Source organism: Ctenocephalides felis, unplaced genomic scaffold (genome assembly GCF_003426905.1).
Source record: "Ctenocephalides felis isolate EL2017-DRISC unplaced genomic scaffold, ASM342690v1 CF-g0.4_SCAFFOLD_03573, whole genome shotgun sequence".
In the NCBI taxonomy this organism is placed as follows: Eukaryota; Metazoa; Arthropoda; class Insecta; order Siphonaptera; family Pulicidae; genus Ctenocephalides; species Ctenocephalides felis.
The window spans coordinates 15642826-15648383 of record NW_020539727.1 but is presented as its reverse complement, the minus strand read 5'-3'; positions in this window follow the sequence as shown (position 1 = coordinate 15648383).

Here is a 5558-nt window from a genome sequence, read left to right as displayed (position 1 = left end):
TGACTGTTCTTAATAGTGCAGTCATTGGAGCACAAAATGAGGCGCTGCCACCGTTTTTTTTCAATATAAACCGATTTGCATCAAATTTAAGAATTGGGTTCATCTTGCCCTTAACTTTCAAAGTAAAAAATTCATAAAGTCAATTTTAAACCCCATACCCACCATGGGAGAGGTTGCTTTTTTGTGACCTAATTTTGTGATATCGATAAGAAGAAATAATTCTGAGAAAAACATATTTCATACAGTTTATCAAAAAAAAACATATTTTTCCCAAGTTATTGACCATTGAAAATTCAGATTTTCTTACGTTTTTTATCGTTCTTTTTTGCATATATCTTTAGAGAGGTTTGACAAAAAATCACGAAATACCACGTCGAGGACGTGATGTATGAGTGTATTCATCTTTTACCTGAATTAAAAAAAAATCCAATATTTTTCAAAAAATTCCCAAAATTTGTACGATTTTTTCTTGGTACTAAAAATACACTTGATGTTAAATAAAAAAAGGGGATCAATTTTGAATATCAACACGTATTACCAAAGGGTTAAAGAATCCTTAAAATTTGATCACTTGATTATTGGACGCCCTCCAAAGGAAGCATTATAAGGATAAATTTATAATGAACAAAATTTGTAACAGGTAATTAAATTTTTACTTTAGAACTTGAAGGTAAGGTGAGCGTAATGCCAAAATTTTATGCAAATAAGTTTACAGCAAAATTTTTTGTCTATTTGGTATTTCAAAATATAAGAATTTGCTCTATCATCTGCAAACAATAAGCACATTTCTTTTTGTCCACGTTTTTGCCAAAAATCCTAAAAAAATTCTTTAAAAATTTAAAAACTGTTCGAAATATATCAGTTGAAAATCGTTCTGATTAACTGTTGACTTTTTTTATGATTTTAATAAGGAAAATGTCAAAAAAAAATTAAAATTTTTAATAGTCACAATTTATAAAGTTGCTTAATTCCTATATTGATTAAGTCGATTATTTGCACATATATGAAAGTTCATGTTTTTAGGGCAAAATATCACTTATATATCTAGTTTTATCTTTCTTTAAGCTGAATTTTATCTATAGTGGTAACTTTGAAAAATCTCTAAAATCTTGTGAAACTATTGAACTTTTGTTTGATAATTTGTACGATGGATAAAGTTTTTTATTTGCACAAAGTTTTAATTTGTTTACAAAGCCTTTTTCGTTTACAAAGTGATTATTAAATGAATAATGAATGATGTTGCGGCAAAGTTCTTTTTAGCATTCGCTGAAATGTTTTTGTGTCATATGATTGAATTGCCTAATCGAATTATTGATTTAACATACTGCATACGGCCTATTGAAAAACTAAGAAATAGATAGAGATAAATTTAGATATAAGTAACTAAAGTAATAAAGTGATAATAATAATAAAAATTAAAATAAATTTATGTATAATTAGTACTTGGACAAAATTGTTTGTCACATTTTTTATGTAATGACATGTTAAGATGTTAAATGTAATGTTATATATACATTTGTAATTCAAATGTCCCGCCATTATTATTAGTGATGTTGGTAATGGTATTTTTCTCCCGCCATCTAATACATCCGCCATTTTTATGTTAATGTTAAAAATGATGTAAAATAAACTCTCTTGCCATGAAGAAGGCGAAACAAGCAACACTAAAATAAATGTGTATATTTTGAAGGAAGTATTTTCATTTTTACTAAATAAAATTAAGTACTAAATAAATTATTGATCTGTAACACACAGAACTCAGATGCTAAATATCAATTCTAATTAAGTTGAATTGCAGTATTAAAGTATACCAAAATATTTGTAACCCAGTTTGTCAAAACACCATATAAATCAATTTTCCAAGTTATAATTATTAATTAGTAATAATAAAATATTAAATAAAGTAAAATACAATTATATCGCATATAATATTAATTATTTAGTACCTTTATCGAGTACAAGGTTCGTGAAGTCAAATCGGGTTTAATTCGATTTTTACGGCAAACAAAATATTTTTCCGCTTATAAATTATTCAACCTCGTTCCAAATTTTAACCAAATTGATTGCCATACAAAACAAAACTTATATAGAGTTTTTGTTAAACGATAATATAGATAACTACGATAAATTAAGTTGATCTAGATTTCTATAGAAAAATATGACACACAAATATTAACTATTGACTTCAATTTTGGGATGTAATGAATATTCTATAGGTATTGTAATGTGTTTAAAATAAAGTAAACAACAGTTGTAGTTGTAGGTTGATTGAATTCTCTCAAGTTCATATTTTCGACAGAAAATCCGATTTGCTACTTTATTTTCTGGATGTTCCAAGTCATTTTGACATCAAATTTAGCTGATTGAAAGCAAAATTTGACCTTATTTTGTAAGCTAGTAGCTTTTCTGACGAACTTAGTAAAAACGACTTTAAATTCGATTTTTTATTCTTCAGCAATAGATAGTGGTTTTGGGACATTTTTTTAGTTTTTGTCAAATAGCTCAGAAACTTTATATGAGGGCACTTTAGTTAGCTTAACAAAAACTAGATAAAATTTACTACGACTTCATGCCAACAATTATATACACTCCGATATAAAAGTTTTGGCAAAAACGACTTTGAATTCGATTTTTCATTCTTCATCGATAAATAGAAAATTCGGGCCATTTCTTTGGTTTTTGTCAAATTACTCGCAAATTTTATATGAAAAAACTCTTTTTGAATTAGATAAGGAAAAACTAGATAAAATTTACTACAATTCCATGCCAACAGTTGCATAAAGTCCTATAAAAATATTTCGAATAAAATGACTTTGAATTCAAAAATAGATAATTAAATATTAAATACACATCGTTATACTCAATTATAATATTACTTATATTATTTATATAAAATCGTTATATTCATTGTTAAATTATTTCCACCTTTTATCCTTTCAACAAGTAGTTTTTTTGTAGAATTGTAAAAGACATCATCAAGAACAATTTATTTTTAACTTGTGTCCTTTACAGTTCTTGAGTAAAACTTTCAATGTCGATTATCGTACAATTTGCCTTGAATCACAAGTAACGTTTCATTTCGTAAAAATAAACTTTAGACAATAAAATTTAAATGTGATGAAACGTTTTCCACAAAGTTTTTTCTCATTGCATGATGAGGAAAAACTTTGTGGAAAACGTGAAATTAATAAATGAAGTAGATGACTTATAAAAGGACTTAGTATAATATTCTACTATGAATTGTTATAATAGATTTTAGGGCTCTGACACCCTTGATCTGATTATAGGAAAAAATGTTTATTTTTAATATTTGTAAAGATTTAATAAAAAAAGTACATTTTATAAAAATGTGAGTAAGGTTAATTAAACAAAAGTAAGATTCATATAGTCCAATAAAGAAAAAAACAAGTTTTTTATGATATAAATTTTCAATCATTGTTTTGGTTCATAATCGACAAATTATCTAGTAATTTTTGCTTAAGAACATATGTAAATATATAAAAATATAAAATTGAATTACTACATAAAAACTTACATAAAACTGCCAGTACTATTACAGCTATTAGAAGAATTGCAATGATCAAGATTAAAACTTTTAATATAGTTTGTTTTCCACAATTTCTTCGGAATCTGCAAGGAAAATATAACATTTATTAATAATTTATTAATGAATAAATTTTAAATGATTGTTATTATAAAAAAATCATGCAAAGAATTTTTATAAGTTAAACTTTCTGTCTTTAACAGAACATATTTTTACAATACTATATTATATACTCAATATTAATTTTATTTATTTACTACTTGAGATATTTGTTTTTGCCACAAAATCTGATTTGATTATATTTTTTCTCGATTTTTTATTTTGAAAAGTGGTATGTACAATTATTTTAAAGGTATTTAGTAGAATTTAGTTTTTCATAATAATCGGTAAAACATTTTCTTTGACAATAGTAACATTTTTTGTAATCTCTTCGTTATCAGTAGTAACATAAATTGTTTTTTCTCCCAGGAAGTTTTCAAACTTACTCGAAACTTTGCACGATAGAATAAATTTTCTAAAATATTACAAGGCTATAGAAAGTGTTTAAATATTTATTAGCAATATTTTCAGAAAAGTTTGCATAATTTTCCTAAAAAATTACAGGCCTATGAAAAAAGTGTTATTTGTAAAAATTAAGTACATTTCCAATCCTGTAATTAATATTTTATTTACACAATTATTATTCAATAAACTTAATTTTTATACCTTTTAAAAATACTTACTTGGATGAAACAGTTACATAGTTTCTGGAATTTTGTGTGTTATTAAGATTATTTCCAACGTGGTTGTTCGAAAGTGGACTGGATACTCCTGTAAGGAAAAAATATAATTGTTTATAATAATACTCTGTATTTGATATTTATAAACCGATTCTGCCGCATAACAGACCAATTTTATAGCAAGGCTATGTTATGAAGAACTTTTCATACTAAATATTAACAAAAGCCATGTAGGTATTTCTTCGTAATTGCCAAAATATTTTTTGGGTCTACTCTAAACAGACACCATAAAATATTATAGTCCTACGAAAAGTAGTTGAAATATAATAAATCATTACAGTTTGCCATACAATAGTGTGTTATATATAATACCAAGGTGTATTTGTACCTTAATCGCGTGTTCTCTGGCCATTTAATAATAATATTATCGATATCTTGAATCAGTATTTTTCGATTTGCCTCGAACACATGACATATTCCGTGTTGCATCGATTAGGCAAGGGTTATTTTAGGCAATTACCGATATCAACTTTTATCGATAACATATTAAGTCAACGACTAAGGGTTGAACGAACTTGGGTGACATAGAAATTATAATATAATATTTGTACGACAGAAAAAATTATAGAAAAAAATCTGTTCACATACACACACACATACTTTTTCCGAATATTGGTCTCATTCGATTGAGAATGGCTTGAAACGTCGAGAAAACATAAAATTAGCGAATCGGATTTTTTGATGAAAACAAAAACTTCTCCTTCGGGAAGTTAAAAAATGGTACTTGAATATACATAATTTCAACATGAAAAATTGCTAGTTTTTTGTCTTCTCCTCATTGAGTGTAATCGAATGGCTTTCAAATTTGCAAAATTTGTTCAGCAGACTTAAAGAAAACGTTGACGAAATTCAAATTTTAATACATCACGTTAAAGTTTTTCAAGTTTTGTTAGATTTTGAATATATTGATATATTAAAAAAAACTATTTTTGATAAATTTAGTCGATAACTATATTCTTAATTAAATTTAAATTTGATTCAAACTATTAGATTTTGTATCACAAGTATTATTTTTCTATAAACACACTTTTATAATTGACAAAATTTTCATATTCAGTATTTACCAATTTTTATTATTCACAAACTAAAATTTATTAGTTTAAATTTAAATTTTTTAAATTTAAATAAAAGTCTACCCTAACATAATAAAATGATATAAAAATTATTTTTATGAATTATAAGTCAAATTTGTTCTATATAATTTATATAATTTTAACAAAAAAAAAGTATAACTT